Source organism: Hypomesus nipponensis, chromosome 23 (genome assembly GCF_054491055.1).
Source record: "Hypomesus nipponensis isolate SF chromosome 23, ASM5449105v1, whole genome shotgun sequence".
NCBI classification, from domain to species: domain Eukaryota; kingdom Metazoa; phylum Chordata; class Actinopteri; order Osmeriformes; family Osmeridae; genus Hypomesus; species Hypomesus nipponensis.
In genome coordinates, this window is record NC_140383.1 from 1913046 (window position 1) to 1930960 (window position 17915).

A 17915-nucleotide genomic window follows, 5' to 3' on the forward strand; every position below is an offset into this window, starting at 1 on the left:
AAATGTGCAAAGCATTCAACCCTGACCAGGTGTGAATACAGATACAGCAGATCTGCAGGGGGGCTTGGAAACTGTTATAACACTAATGAGTAGACATGCTTCAACTCCCACCTGAGGAATGAGTCTTGTGAAGGTCAGAGACTCGCTACTCATCCTCCACATGAGCGCCACCAGGGGCTAATGATCATTTGGATTGATATCGCGCCCTTTGTTAAGCGTAAATGACCTCCCTCCCCTCCCCCCCCCCCCCATAAAGGTGGGTCGATGGCTGACACAGCTTGGCGGTGGAGATGTCAACTTTGACGACAACAAAGTCACTGACCCTTGTTGACGGGTCAAACACTTTAGTTTAATCAAATCTATAACCTTAAAGGTTCCGGAGCAAAACTGTTGTTCAAATCAAACACAAGTCTACAGGAACACAGTATCGGTGTGACATTAAAGAGTATCATATTCACACATGGCCTATTTATTGATTACGAGTTTGTGTTATTAAAAGGAATTTGGTTGGGTCCATTACAGTCATTCCATGGATGCATGGAATAAGGGCACTTGGTGTAAGTTAGTATGAATGTTCAAAGGGTTGATAGAATTGTCAAATTGCTCGTATTTGTGGAAGCGCTCCTCAGTCTCTTTGTATAAGAATGTACATTTGCGACAAAAAATAAATGTATTAGGATTCCTCCCCAGACCATTAAGAACTCTTTAAAGCCTCTTTTTTGGAGGCATTGAAGCGTGGGTGTGTGTGTGAAGTGGGCGTGTGTGGATGTGGAGTGTGTGTATAGTGCGTGTGTGTGGAGTGTGTGTGTATGTGTGTTTCCCACATCATAGTGTGGGTAGCAAGATGCCTTGGACCAAAATTGGTTTCAAGGAAGGAGAAGGGGCATTATGAATGTGGGAGGTCCACATTCCCCCATCCTCTGCCACAGGGCATTTATTACTTAACTGAGGAGGAAACTCAGACACACACACACTGTTACTAATATTCTCTCTCACACACACACACACACACACTACACACTTTAAAATACGTGTGTTTGGATCAAGTAGAGGCATCTGGCTACGTTATTTGATTCATTTACTGACAAGAACAGCACGGGTTCAGGGGGCTTTGCTGGCTAATGAATAAACAACCAGAGGAAAGACAGAGGGAAGAGTTTGTAATTTTTTTAACAAAAGAAACATGTTTCCACATGCCTCTGCGTACTACCCAGGCAGTAATGACACCGAGCTGTAACCTCAGGGAGAAGCAGTCACTGGCACACTGCAGGGCCTTCGAACCGACACGTCTCTATAAGGGCTGTCATCATGCAACCCCGCTCAGAAATGACATCCTCATCCCTTTGTGCATGTAGAAGACCCGGGCTCAGTAAGACTATCTGTTCTGCATTATTCACTGCTGTCACACAGCGCTCACATGCAGCACTGCTGTAATCTGGGGCCTGGCAGGTGGACGGAAAAGTAAACCTCATTATGTCAGAGATGAAGCTAGCCCTGTTTGCACTGTAGGTATTGTATGTGTTCAATTATCTTCCTTGGGGAATTCTTTTGAAATACAGATGTGTTGTAAAGTCCTTACCTACTCACTCTAATAACGTTACAACCCCATGGCACGGTGTGCAGCGTTCTTGTAATCTTTCTCTACTGTCTGGGAAGGGTACAGCTCAGTGGTTAGAGCACCTGACTGCAATCAAGAGGTTGCAGGTTTAAATACCCCCGTGTACTGCAGGGCGTACTTCACTGTGGATGAGGGGGCTTGCTAAATGAATGTGACATTACCTTACGTACCTGAAGGCAACACTGCATAGCCCTGTTAATATGCTCCTCACACTATAGGTACTTACACATCTAAGACCTCCTCCGTCTCTTACCAGAGCTCTCTAAAGAGGGAAGAACGATTTACATCAGTAATTTGGAGGTCAGACATAAAAAAAAAATTCTGCAAGAGCAAAACAGATTAATCTGGTTTCAACATGCAACAAGAGAAAACATTTTGATGACTATAAATATTTACACTGGGATTTTTGAAATAACTTTATTTCAGGTTCTGTATTTATATACGTTTGTCTGATATCAGATAAAAGGGGAAAAGGTTTTGTAACAAACATTGAAAAGAAAGACAATGGAAAGCGGGCCGGGATCTACCAACCATGCCTCACCAGGGTTGTGAACAAACGCTAGAACCATTAACTCGGTCAAAAGAGGAAGACACACACAAAAACAGTTCATTTAAATTCATACTATTGTGAAACACTTCAAAATGAGTGAGCATATTTGACATTTTCTGAAAAGGATTGAAGCCCAACAAAATACTTGAGGCACAACTGCCGCCACTGCAAATGCCCACCACATTTTACATACAAGTCTCCCAATCTATTTCTCAGAATAGGGAGCCAATTCTTCAAAGCCGCAAGCTTCTGCGTTGGACACGGCTGAAGAGGTTTAAAGGATGGTGACACTCTGTTGCTATGTCACCAGATTGCTTTTGGACAGAAAAACACATTGAACGTCAAGAGAAATGGAGGTCAGCATGACTTCAAAAACACCAATGCTTTGTGAAATGACAGGTTAACGATTGTCATACAGTGAATTCCCTGTTTCGTGACGTCAAGTGTTTGTTGGAAGAATGGAAATGAAATGTTTGAAAGTAGTTTTGGGGCCTTTAGCACCCTGTGGAAAGAGGGAGAACATATTCACAGTGGAGCTAGGAGCTTGAACAACTGTTACCTAAACGGTGAAAAAGTCTAGATTATTGGAGTCTAAAATATGATTAGACAAGCTACAAGCAACATTTTGTCTCAATATTAATTTGACAAATAATTAGACGTTCATATTAGGATGGCATAATCAATCCCAGAACTTCGAGACATGCACCAACAGCGGCAGCGTAATTCAATAGCACTTTGTATTATGGGGACGGTGCTGTGGGATCTTCGCCACTTCGCTACGGATACAAAACAAATGGCATTCATTATGATTACAAATATTTGATTAAATATTTATTCATTCAGATCTCAAGTACTGAAAAATAATTATAATTTTCAGCATCTAATTATTTGTGTAATTTATTTAAATACAATTTGCTATTGCGTAGTAGTCAAAGCAATTACCGTTCTGAAGCTGGTTCCACTTGGACTGAATGAGAAGATGAATAGCCAATCAGCCAAATGCATCCACACGTCAAACACGCTTGTCTTTGATCCTCTGTAGGAGCTAATAAACCCGGTATTAACCAAGTCCCCAGGTAGTACCACATCTGTCAGCGTGTCAGTTATAGTCTCGGATAGTAACATCATACACAACTGTAAATCCTGTCCGCATACACTACAGCTCAGAGGGACATGTTTTACAACTTCCAGTGGGACTTTTTGTTGCCGTTCTCTATGCATCAAAGGATCCTATGGAGGCATGATTTCAGGGATATGTTTAAGCTGCTCCGCTCTCTCAATAAATGCTTAGGAAACAAGACTTGGCTGTAATATTAAGCCTATATATGGCCTTTATTCTATATCTATCTCCAGATACACTGCTTTGTTATTTATACAGAACAGTGCTTTCGTCATCAGCTTTGCATGAGAACGAAGAGCTTTTCCCCCCTGTAGCCTACATTTAGACCTTCGCCATTTTACAGTAATTAAACAGAATCTCGTTTTAAGTAAAAAGGCAACGAGCGAGTGTAACCCATGTGTTAGTGGTGCTAGAGCCTTGTTCCGCCCACCCCTGCCATCTGGACCCCTCACCTACCCGTGTGCACAGCCGGGCCTCGGGGAAACACGGCTACCATTTGTAGCGCAACCGAATGGCCATGAGCAGGCCGGGCTATACAGCAGGAGGTGGTGAAACAGACCAAACTGACATGATGTCTATACATTTCTCTCAGTTCCACGTCCACGGCTCTATTGAGATGTTAGGATAAGCATGCCAAGACCTAGCCTTGCAAACTGCTAGTTATTAGCAGCTAGTTATTTACATTTAGTCATTTCGCAGACGTTCTTATCCAGCGCGAGTACAGAGATTCTCCCTGAGGCAAGTAGGGTGAAGTGCCTTGCACAAGGACACATTTGGCACGGCCGGGAATCGATCCAATAACCTTCTGATTACCAACCCAACTCCCTAACCACTCAGCCAAAGTTTTATTGCCTATAATATTTATGAATGCTGTCAAGTGTACTTATAATTTATTAATAAGGAAAATCTATCATCAAAGATTTAACATCTGTGTTTAATCATTAAAAATGTGTTATGAATGGCTTCTCTACCACAGCATTTGACGGCCACAAACAACATTGAAAGTGTAAAGTGAGCCGTATCACAATGGAAAACCGATAACTCCCCTCACACTATTTTGAAATGCTATGCAAATAATTTTTGTATCGTTACAGCATTTCCAGGCTCCCTGACACCATCTATATCCCTCAAACCAGAGGAAATCCCTTGTTCAATAACTACTAAGCGTTTAATAGAATCCCAGAGGTCCAACTGCACAATCCCCTCCACACACTTACTAACTAGAGGAACAGGGCCCTTTAATGGGGTCTAGTGTGATGTTACTGGAAAACAGAGGTCAGTTCATTTGCAGCATTCTCAGAGACTTAGCTCATTAGTGCAGATCCCTCCTCATCACGAAACAAGGCCTAATCACCTAAACATCTTGGGCCTTTCAGCCACAGTATGTAGAGTTTCTATGTGTCCTACCACCAGGAGCACCCGGCTGCAGCTTGAGATCAGTGGAAACCAAGCGGTCCTCGAGGTTGAAGTGCTGTTCAGCCGTTGTGGCAGAGCCCAGTTGGTCCTGCATGTGGAGGAGCCACAGAGAACTCTCTCAGCTCAGAGCCAAGATGCAGATTCATTTCCCTCCGCAGTGCATGTCTGCCTGACTGTTCAAACACTCCACAAATTCAGACAGATTGGCCGCCTTTTACCTGCCCGAAAACACAATTGAAAGTGCCCTTAGAGGGCCCACAGCAGCAACGATGAGGCTCCCCGTCTCTTTGTCCCAAAGATGGACGACCCTCCGTCCGCAGAGGGGAGAGAAGGAGTATCGACAGCCCAACACATCTTTGGAGCGGGTGAGATATGAACATGACGCCCCTCCCCTCCTCCCCCGCCGAGGACCCTCGCATCTGATTGGTTGGCTTTGTTGTGGTCCCTCCATGACGGCTAGGAGATGAGGCCCCCGCTCGCCCTGAGAAATTAGTGCCATCAGCGTCTCGGCATCTGGATTAATGTGGGCCTGCGGTGTCGAGGCGCAGAACGGAGGCTCATTTGTTTGGATTCCCTTCTCCATTAAATAATAATAAGGGGAATTCATAGAGCTCCAGCAGGTCTCTGAGGCTGCACAGAGGGAGGGGGTGGAGGGTGAACGGCCAGACTCATCACACTCTGTAATCTCTGGTGAAATTAAAATGCCTCAGACAGCTGCAGTGAGATCCCTCTCCTTCTTGTGCTGCCCACCCCCCCCTTCTTCCCCCTGTTTCAAACCGTGTTTCCAGGCACCATGTCTTGGCCTCTGTTCATCTCTTGCTGCTGCCAATGTAAAAGAAATGAGGCGAGTTATTTTCCTCCATTTCACTTTTCTGGATGAACATGCAGGGCCTGCAGGTGTCTCGTGTTGGTGCCCTCGCCCCCTCTCCCCCCCTCGCTGCAGGTGATGTGAGTCAGGTGACCCGGCTGTTGTATTTGAGTCTATTGATTTACACCTCTGACCAATTTTGGTTGTGAGTTTTCACTTCGGCACGGTCCAACAGACATAATAGAATTGAAGGAGCAGAAAGAACACAGACAGCGAAAAGCCATTTAAAAACAATTAGCATGTATCATTAGGCAGCGGCGAAAGAATATACCTGAAGGAAGGAAAGGGAGGGAAGGAAGGAGCGGTAATGGTTGGTCCAAGGACATTGGTGTCCACTAGAAAAGGGGAAAGGAGAGTGTTTCCTCTGATAATCTGCCCATCACGATGAGATCTGGGTGACTGCCCCCCACCCCAATACCTACACCTGTACATGCCACTGTGATGTCACAACTCTGACACACAGGAAACGACTTAAGCGCTCAATTCCAACTCGAGTGCTTTGGAGGTGAACTTTTATACTTGATGAGTTTGTGTTTAGTTGCAATCTCTTTCCTAAGCAGTTAGATACAGTCCTTACTGATCCAGTCTATACACTGCCACATACACACACGCTCACACACACACACACACACACACACACACACACACACACACACACACACAGACAACCACACACTTCCCGGACAGAAAACAAACACAAGCACATAATAAAATAAATCACAGCTGTTTTATCATTTGAATGAATCAACTGGGTGCTGTTGTCGTGAAACGTCAACCGCTTCTCAAACGACCAATCAAAACGTGAGTGCAAGGGGCGTGTGATTCCGCAGAATTTACAGCTAAACTTTCCAGCACTTTCCAGACTTCATTACTGTGGTGTTTATGAGACTTGGTGGACGGCCAGGCAAAACTATTCAATTTGAGAGGAATGAGAGATGAAAGTGGTGTGAAGCAGCACATTCTTAATTCATTTATTCACTGGACAAAGTGTTTTGCATGAGTTACATTATGTTTGGATATTCGCAGCCTATTAGATATTCAATATTACGTAAACAATTATGTAGTGCATTCATAAATATTTCTGCTCGATATGTTCCTGAAATAATCAACTTTCCTATTTTCATTCAAATCCGTAAAAAGCTAAAATAAAGTAGAAACGTGAATGTCCCTCATAAAGGTTATTAATCAAGTCTTCATTGTTTCAAAATACTTCACTAAGCACCATAAAGACAGTAGCACAAAAAATATTACACATGTAGTTTTACCCAAGGTATTGTAGTTTCAGTCAAATGGAAATAAACGACAACCTCTAACTCGTAGCAGGGATATATCTTTTGGTGGACGTTACAAGACACTGTCTTTCAGTTAGAAATAAATAAAATAAAACAATTTAATTATGACTTTATAATGAGAAGTTTGCCACGACTCACACCACTGGAGTGTCAAATTAAAGCTATAATGAGCAGTTGCTTGTAAAAAGAAAAAATACAAATGAAAAAGTACTTAATTCGCAATTGTCGTTAGGCCAAACTCAGCAGGCATGACACCCAATGTCCCCCTGTATGAGGACTGACACATTCTCCAGCAATCAGACATGTTGGACATCAAACAAAATCCTATTATCATATCTGCTAATTGATAATTGTTTGTTTTTTGTGTTAGATGTTTTCCATGTGTTTTGACCTGCAGACTAGACCTATGAATGCAAATAAGTTACAATATGCAAATACATGCACACACACACTCACCGTCTTTTCTTGACAGAAAATCACCATTGGAAGGTTGAGATGTGGCACCAAGTCCAGCTCATCTTAGGTATGAGAGGAAAGGGATTTAAGTACAGAAAGACTGTTGTCCTACAAGGTGAATTTTATTCTCAGTATTGTTTCTGTAGTCGTGCAAGCCCTGTATTGCTGATTAAATGATCACTCCCACTTTGTGATGAGATTTCAAAAGGGAAAGATGCGGTTCACTGCTTGGGCCTCAGAGGGTGTTCTAAACAGTCTTGAAAGTTTCTAGGAACTTTGGTAGCCTGGACAGACATTCAGATCAAGTCAGATTTCTATTTTGACTATCCTTGTTTACCTACCATATCTCGTAATACATAATGGCCTTAGTTTGGTCTGTATTTGGTAATATCTCATAGCCTCATCCATTACTTAATGTCATTTGCACAATTAATTAATTAATTGTTTATTAATTTTCAAATGTTTCTGTTTGTTTTTAGATTACATGGTTCCTTTAATTCTATCATGCATCCCTCGTTTGATCAGCTATTTTTGTTAAATTAACTACATTTAGCATGTGGGAGGACATTTAGTAGCTGTTGTATTACAGAGAGTACATAGAGTACATAGAGTTGTGCAAAACTATGGAAAAAAAGGGTTTTAGGTAACCTCACTAGATTACCTCACTAGCGGGTGAAAAAAAGAAAAGATCCAGAGGCAAATTTGGATTGAGGCAAAACAAGTTGAACTGCACCACCAAACTTAGTGTCAGATGGGCGTGAATATGTATATGTAAAAGAATACACTCTCAAACAAACAAACCAGTCTGAGGAGGTTCTTGAATAACGCTTCAGTCCTTACACTCAGCGGACAAACAAAGGGTTAGAGAACTCTGAAGAACTGGGACTGGACCCAGCTAGTTACCCAACTCATTTACAAGTCACTTGAGGGACAACTTATTGGCTCTCTACAAAAAGGATACAAAGTCTGTCTGGCAGATGGACCCTCAGACGCTGAGGACCACTGGACCCTACTTTACAGACGCTGAAGTGCAAACTCCTATCTGGCACTGGCTGTGTGACAGCCAATTGAATTTTATGTATTCAACCCAGTGGGAAACAATCTCCATGTAAATGAAAATGAATCGTACAGACAAGAGACTTATAGAAGTCCTTAAAGCCAGGAGTGCATTTTAGTCCAGACGGTTGTGATTGCTCCCCTTACCCCACTATTCAAGTAGGAGGGTGTTTTGACGCCAAATGGATTTCTATCTCCTCCACCATAACTGTGTTCCCAAATGATTGTTTGGAGATGAGGGGGGCGATCCCGACAGGGTGAGCAGCGTCTGTTTAGGGAGATAGGTTTGTTCCTAATGAACATTTAGCTCTGGGTAGGGGAAGAAAGCCCACAGACACGATTACTGGGGAACATGTGCTCAGGCAGGAATGATTACAGGAGAGGAATTCTTTGCAGACGCCTCACTGCGATGCTAATGAAAACACATCTACCTGAGGCGGAGAGAACGGCGCATGCTAATGTGTCGTCATGTGTCTTTGTGTTTGTGGGAGAGACAGAGATGGTGAGACCAAGATATCTATCTGTAAACAAATATCGAGAGTGAGTGAGTTTGTTGAAAGTGCTTGTGTTTACGTGGGTGTTTGTGTGTACAAAAATCTGAGTGCTTTGCATGAGTATCATTCATAATAAAATATAGATGACGTTGTAACTCTCAAGAGCCTCCCCTTAACAACAGCTCACATCTCAGTCTCACGCACACAAAAATGAATCACAACCAACCAGTGTTGTAATGTAAGATTTTCAAATGCCTTCGCAAAAGTTGTGAATAATATATTTTTTGGTTGTTAATGAAGTGCTAAGGAGCAGAGAGTAGTTTGTTGATTGTGAGGTGAATGACTGCCATCCGTTTAAATGCAACTTGATCTGGGATTCATCTATCAGTTTCTCACTGTTTGAGGAAAGGGCATATATTTTGAGAACAAATTGGCTTCACAACCTTGCAAAAGTGGCCTGTTTCAAGAGGCCCTTGCATGAGGAACTGGGGTGAAATCTTATTACCTCTGAGTGTTTGGTACCTCCTCAGACCTTTCCCCCTCTTCTCCCTGAATAAACAGCCCATATCTCCGGCAAGTGGCTGCAATTGATTTCCACCTTCTTTCTCAAATCCCAATATCTCAGGGCTCTGCTTTCTCTACCTTAAGATGGGATCCAATCATTCCCCACAGGCCAAAACACTTCATTCACTTCAAATTGATAGAGATCTGCAGAGGCAAAAAGTAGGAGGGAGGAGCAGGTTATTTTATCCAGCGTTAGGATATTAGTACTTGAATCCATAAAAAGGGATGCAGAATATCCAATACATGTGGCAAAGTGAATTTTAATGCATTGCTTTCTAATGGTACCACGCCCATGGTTTCATCCTAGTGGTTAATTTTTTCATAATAATTAATCCAGCGTTGCATATATTACTGTCAATACATTACTTTCAAGATAAAATTTTCTGTCAAATTAAAACACAGTATGTGTAGCACAAATAAATTGCCTTGAATCCCAACCATGGTAACCACATATACAATTGTTTGCTTCTCAACAGAAAGTATGATCAATCTATGTTTTTGGTTGTGTCATCCAAATAAAGATATTTATAGATGCAGTAATTGGTTTAAGTAGCACTATCTTCATCTGAAACAAGAGGTCTCACGTGGAAAAGCTTTTACATCCTCTGCGAATGATCTAATCTCTGTAAGCTGTGAAGGTGACAGGCAGTTTGAAAGGATGGCATCATGGCTATCTCCAGTCAGCAGGGGGCTCACACCTGATGGGTTTCAGTTCCTCCAGGTGAGACAAACTTTCATGTTACACATGCACTTCATTCAATTGGGAGGTAATTTATTCGGATTAAGAAATTCAAGGTCATTTAGGACATACTGAAATCAATTCAATTTGCCCTGATTGGTCAAGACCAGACATTGACGACCTTTTCCACTTTGCTGCCCACTTGCATAGCTCATACATTTTCGGTCATGATAAATTAAAGGCAAAATGTAATAAAAAAATGTGTAAGAATTTTTTTAACAATTTTAACAATAGGGGCCTATATATAAATGTATGTATTTATATTTATTCATTTTTTATACTTACAGATGATTTGGAAAACATCAAGGCCCCTGCGTCACAGATACATTTTGCAATCACTGCATATCTAATTCTTTTGTACCATCCTAAAAATCTGTTATTAGATCTGACTTTAATCTCGGTCTGACACCACACACCAAGATGAAACGTTTGAAATCCCTGCTTCTCTGCAAAGCTCCGGTTCATACCCTGCTTCCTGCCCTCTGTAGACGGAACAGTCGAGGGTGAAGCAAGTGGACGAAGGCGAGATTGGAGAAGGTGTGGAAAGGGAGAAGGTCAAGCCAGGTTGACCCATTTTGATGGAGCAAGTCTAGAACACAATGTACAATTTCCCATAATATGTCCAAGCAACAGGTCAGCACCAATAAGGGCGAAATCTGTCAAACTGTTCTGTTCCATTGGAGTGAATATCATTCTCTTAAGTGTGTGTGGGAATGCATGTGTGGATGTGTGTACGTGTGTCTGTGCATGTGTGGGTGTGTGTACGTGTGTCTGTGCATGTGTGGGTGTGTGTACGTGTGTCTGTGCATGTGTGGGTGTGTGTACGTGTGTCTGTGCATGTGTGGGTGTGTGTACATGTGTCTGTGCATGTGTGGGTGTGTGTACGTGTGTCTGTGCATGTGTGGGTGTGTGTACGTGTGTCTGTGCATGTGTGGGTGTGTGTACGTGTGTCTGTGCATGTGTGGGTGTGTGTACGTGTGTCTGTGCATGTGTGGGTGTGTGTACGTGTGTCTGTGCATGTGTGGGTGTGTGTACGTGTGTCTGTGCATGTGTGGGTGTGTACGTGTGTCTGTGCATGTGTGGGTGTGTGTACGTGTGTCTGTGCATGTGTGGGTGTGTGTACGTGTGTCTGTGCATGCATGCCTTTAGACGGTTCCAAAAGTGTGTGTTTTTTCCAGGAGACCACAAGCCAACCGATCCTGTTTGCCTTTTTCAATATTGAATATCAGAGCAACTGCAGGCAGACATATTACCTTATAACGGAGATTGAACATTGAAATAATCACGACTGACACAGAACTCAGATCTGGTTGCTTAGAATGTTTTCGCTGCTCAGAACCAGATGTGATAGATAAGTAGCATACAGAGATAACAGCATTAGAACAAGGTTTTAACTTTTTCTGAAAATATATGGTTAAACAATAACATAGTGATTTGTTCATTTTTACCGAACTCATGCCTCCAGAATGTTTGTTTTTTACTTTTAAGTTTCATAAAGGGCCCCCAGTTCTTAAAAGCTAGATAGTGTTATCTAATGTCTTTGAGGGTTTACGTTGGTTGAGGGGCAGTTCTATGGGCGTATGTGAAGCCCTCGGTGACATGGTTGCCTGTAAAAAGGGCTACACAAAGACATCTGATGTGACGTCGATGTGCAGGGGTGACACAAGGCTAATGCTATTTCTCAAAGGCTTTGGCTCCTTTAAAATATATTCTAACCAATTACTTTTTTTATTGAAAAAAAGTTTGCTCCTACAAAGTGATTTTGAAAAACATCTATATAAAAAAAAATCTGGGTCACTCATATATTAGGTAGGGGAAACCAGGGATGGGTTGCTCTTTGATCAAACTGACAGTGTACAACTAACCCCATGTTACATATATCCCCGGTCTGCCCTAATGTAACACATACATTCAGAAAATCATTAAGTTCACACTGAAGTTGCTCTGTCTTGTAGACGCTGTCATTTCTGGTCCGTGTTTAATTATTTGAACACTGAAAGTACTATTTCTTACAAGTAACACTATGAGTTAAAAAGTGAAGTAATAATGATGGTCATTCTTTCTGTGGCTACACCACGCTGACACATTCCTGAGACATAACTGTTGTATTATTACGATTGATCGCATTTTGACCTGAGCATGGATGGATGGATTAAAAAGTAAAATAAACCCCAAAATGATTCACCGATGCAGTTGTTGAACATCAGAAACATTTACAGTAAATGAACTGGATGCCCTTGAAAACCCCAAAATCAATTTCATCAACGGTTTTAATTAACTGTCACAATCCTGTGGACGGAACCCTCAGACGACCTGATGTAGGCCTACAGTAGAAGCAGAGTTCTGTTGTCAACATGAAAGGAACACCTGTCAGCAGACACGACGTGATTGGACGCTGAGTCTGCCAGATCAGAGTTGTAGCAACAACAAACCCTGAGAGGCAGGTGGCAGGTGTGGTGAACGACCCTGTCAGTGACCTTCCCCGTTCCTCTGAGGAAGCCGCCTGCTTGTAATAGGCTGTGAGGCATGGGACTGCGCCGCTGTCGGGGAGACGGAGGGAGCGACGGTAGATTTGGCGGCAGCTCTAAGGAGCGCAGAGGCTGGCGGTGTCAGCTGGGTGATGGGTTTTAACGTCGGTGGGGTTCAGAGAGGCAGGGTGACCAGACAGGTGGGGACAGGAGAACACAGATCTGAGCTTTGATGTGAAAGATGTGGTCTGGTGAGCAACACCAAACGGCAGACGAAAGTAATGTCAAGTAGAAACATCAGGAGCTGTCTCGTTCAGGTAATCACGTTGAAGTCTGTTTACACTTCTGAGAAGAGTTTATTGTATTTCAGTATGAACTTAGATTTTAAGCAAATTTTTTATTTAATATTTGTAAAAAATTATAATTTAAAAATCAAATTACGAACAACCTTTCCAAACAGTGCTCACTTCCCTCCTCCCTAAGACAAGCTGTTCCTACAGTGTCGACAGAAAGTCCCTTTCTCCTTGGTTCTTCATTAATAAAGTTATCCCTAAAACCCTAACAAGAAAACTTGATAGCGGATAACCTACGAAAACATCACATCCAGGGATTCAGTGAAACAATCATGGTGTTTGGTTATTCAGCAGTTGGAAAAAACATTTAAAAAAATGCTTTTGCTTTTGGAATGCCACACTAAGGTCATCTGAACCATCTGTTTCCCTCCTATGTCCCAATTATGTACATTTGCCAACTGAACAAAGCTCTACTCTACTTCCTGCAGATATTCAAATTGTACTCCTCCCTGACCCTCAGTACTCGGCCAAAAGTCTAAATGTCCTTATGCTAATAGTCTTTCTGTGCCAAAAGGTGATTACCCAAGGCATTCAGAACACAGTGTACTGTTTAATGAAAAACAATCAGCTTGAAATGACCTGCAAACATGAATATGGAAATCATGAATTACCACAAGATTCATCTAGATATAGTTAATATCTCAATTCAAAAGCACTTACACTCGGTGGAAAGTGAGATGGGATTTTTTAAATAACATGAAATACGAATATTAAACGATGGATACTATTTTGGGGGGGACTGTGGCACACCATATCAAGACCCCGTATGAACGTCTGTAAGTTGAAAGGAAGAGGCTGAAGAGAGAAAATAAACGTAGGAAGGTGAGATGAGGTAAACATTAGCTGTGCTTCAAACCTCCTTCCTGCGCTCGCTCTCTCTCCTCTCCCTGCACACGAGTGGGGCTCGTCCTCCCTCGTTCTGACTCCTATCACCTCCAACATCTCAGCCTGTCTGTGTGATATCTCCTCCTGGACTCGATCCCATCCACTTCTATTCAGCCATCAGGCTTGAACCTATTTTATCTTCCCTCTACTCCCCTGGCCCTTCAATCTATCTTGACTCCGCAGAGTCCGGAATCTGCCTGATAAAAAACCCATTCGACAACCTTGACGTCCCCCCCCTTTCCATCATACTAACTTCTACTGGGCTCTGAAATTTGACTTCTACCTCGGGACAACTGCAACAGAATGAGATTTACAGGTGAGTGAGGCCTGAAGAATTCTTAGCAGTACAATGAATGCTTGATGGTCAGTTGAAGCTGGGAGTTTTCAAGGGGAACATCTCAGGATCTAAAGGCTTGGCTTCTGTCAAGAGTTCAGTGTGCTGAATCAGACCTGCTGTCTGCAGCATTACTGCAGCGCCACTCTGTCCTGCTGGTGTGTTCCTGCTACAGGAGCACGGGCCACATCGGGCCCCTGGGATCAAGTCCACATTGGGGCCCTTGGGATCAAGTCCACATTGGGGCCCTTGGGATCAAGTCCACATTGGGCCCCTGGGGATCAAGTCCACATCGGGGCCCTGGGGATCGAGTCCACATGCTCCTGTCCATGGCTTGGTCAGATTTGGTCAGAGCACATCTTTAGATTCTTCTTCTGGATTTTGGTTGTTTGCCATGTTATGGCTCAAGAGCTAGGTTATATGTTTTACGGTGGAGGACATAGTGAAAAGCTTCCTCAGTGGTCAGTGTTTGTGACGATGCAAACTACACAGATAGTGTTTTAGTTCATGTCAGGTATTGGTAACAACACACAGGAATGTACATTTGAACTGTAGTTTAACCTGTGGCAGAAGTATTGTGTATTACAGTCTGGTGAGACAAAACAGATTTTTTGTTTCCATTTCTATATATTTTATGACTCACACTAGCCAGGCTGTTGGCTTCTGTATTTGTGAAACATCCAAATAGGTTATATTTTTCATTAAGTGAAACATGTAATGATAATAAATAAATAAATAACATTCATTTATTACCTTAATCAAGGAGTCTATAATTCCTTTAAATGTTAGACTGCCTTCAGAATATTATTCAGAGGAGAACTAAGAGGGTTTTTTTGCCTTTGGGCAGGAGGAAATTGGAAAAATAGCTCAATTAGCACCAAGGTGTTGAAAAATAGCCCTCTCTTTCCTGCCAGTATGTGGTAAACTTGTGGTGGTGTAAATTTCCTTATTCAACACATGTATATCTAGGATGGGTCTGGGCCTATTTGTTGGGTAACAGAATGAGATAGGTGATGTGACAAGTAAGTGCGTCAGGACAGGACACTGCAGAGCCGCTACACAGGAGAGACAGCCAATCTTTTCTACCTTGATGTTTGTTATTACTGAAGTCATCTTTCAGGAAGCGTTTTTGCCCTCCTCATGATTGGCACCCGTTCAAGACAGGAACAGACTGGTTTCCGGCCCCTCGCAGAAGATAGACCTCGTATTGCTTTTGTGTTTCAGTTATGAACAGACAAGGACCCGCAATCAACCGAGTCTAGCTCCCATTAGCCATCAAATGAATCGGGATATTGGATGTACTGTATGATGTGAAGGGGACGGCTATTCAAGTCCCTGAAGGAAAAGTGGTGTGGAATCGATCTGCTCTCGGTGACACACTGGTATTTAACTCAGCCACAAAGTCCCAGATTCAGATTGACCATGATGTGAGACATGGCTGCTCTGCGGGTTCATGTCTCACTCTCAGGAGAATGTGCGCCTGAAGACCTCCGATGTGATGCCCTCTAAGGACACTAACGGCGAGAGGTGTTTCAACCAAGCTATGATGACTGTGGATTCACCGTGTACGACTGAACAGAATTTGTGTTTCCGTGTCCCTGTGTCCCTGCGAGTGAAAGGAATTCCTCAACTGAATGAGGTTCTGTAATTTCCCTTAAGACCTACAGTAGGCTCACAGACTCGTTGAATTCAACTCACATTGTAGACTAGCTTCAACAGATGTAGGCTAACTGATGTGTGGTTACAGAGACCCCTGATGGTCAGATTACGATGTTTCTCTGATACAACCTGAATGGATTGTATCTGTGTTGTGTGTTGTTTTCGCAGGGATGTTACTCTGTTGTCATACAACAACAAAATATAGGAGCATTTAAATACACAGAAGCCGCTCACCATTCAGTATTCACAGGCATGTGGAGCAGATTGCTTCAAGATCAAAGGTCTATGTAAAATGTGACTGAACATGCATTTATCGTCGATGGATGTGTTTTCAATGATTTGCAATTGGACTGAACTTGAACTCAATTAGCAACACAATGCTCTCACTAAATGCAAAACCCCAAACAAGAATAAAACCATTTCCTCTACAACACATGCTAATTTTGAGGCCAACCTGCAATTTCTGCTCTGTCAACATAATTCATCTGTTCTGTCACAGCAGATGTAGGCTACACCTCACAGGATTCTTTGTCCTGATTTGCACAAACAATACCATTAGAAAATAGACCATTTAGGTCCCAGTGCCCCAAATTGATTTTTCTGCTGGAACAACACCCCTTGAATGGAGATCTCAGACTGCCTCTTCCCAGTGCTGGTATCGTCTTCAGCGAGAATCCATTATCTGCAGGATTGATCGCCACGAAAGCTGGGAATGACTCTTTTTTTAAATGAGCTATATGATCTTACAAAAACAAGAAAGGCATGTCCCCAAGTGGCACAGCAAACCTTGTTTCCTCCATCAACAGGTGAAGGTGGTTGAAACAGCCACTGAGAACCTGCATCAGGGTCGAATAAGACACTGGCATTGGACTTCCCAGAGAACTGATGTCCTGGTAGCCAGTCAGGGGTGAGAGGGTTCCAGTTCCTCCTGGTCTGGGGCTGAGCAACCATGGGAACCCAGGAAGGTGTTCTCTAGCTCGGTAGTCTCTGCGACTGCCCTTATGAGAGCACGCTACTGACCCCTCTCTTCCAACCGCTGATAGGAGGCATGTTTAACACCGCAGACTAACATCCTCACAGCACGTTGTGGATGCCAGGTATATAGGGACATACATCTAACCAGTCATTCCAATCGGGGTCATTTATTGGCAATGGTCCATTTTATGATAAATAGACCAGAATTTTGTTAAAAACACATTATCCAATCCTAAAACTAAATAAATAGGTCACACAAGAGAACGGTGTACTTAGAAACAAATTTGAGCCTTTATTGGAATGTTGCAAGGCATTAAATACAGAAATCCTGTCCTTTTAATAATTTGGTATATAATAAAAAAAAAAAAAGAAAGTTCTAGGCTAACAATACTGGTCAAACAGTCGCTCTTTTTCAATTTTACCATTAATATTTCATGAGCAGTTCTTTCTTTTCTTTCGTTGCGTTTGAGAGGTGGGTATCTAGCATGGGTGTAAAGTGAAAGCAAACATAGATAAATGTATTGGGAATTTAAGGGCATATAGCAAGGACAAAGATGGAGTCGAATGGTGGAAACGTATTTCTTTTTCAAACTTAAGAAAATACTGCGTATCAAAGCTGCATTAAGGGTTAAAACAGTCACTTGCTGATACTGGTATGCATTAAATCTTTTCCCCTGATTTCCCAAGTTTTACATATAAAAAACCTTTTGTATGAAATATAAACAAGCTCTTGCCGTGATGCACAAAGAGTGCATTTGAAGCAGAAATAAAGAGACAATAATATGTTCTAAACTTGTCATGATAACAAAATATCAAGAGTCTTCAGATATTGCCCAGACTCAATAAACATAAATAATGTTTTATGACTTCGGGTTTATTAGTATCACCAATATTACTGTTGTCGTTGTCACCATCATCGTCATCATTATAATCATAATTAAGCGTTCTGTATGTTGCTCAACAGATCTGGAATCGATCTTAAATCGGTTTGGTTCAGAAACCATTTTTTTCCCCTCATTTTGGAAAGCGAAGACAAAAAGGGAGAAAAAGAAAGAAAGAAAAGAAAGA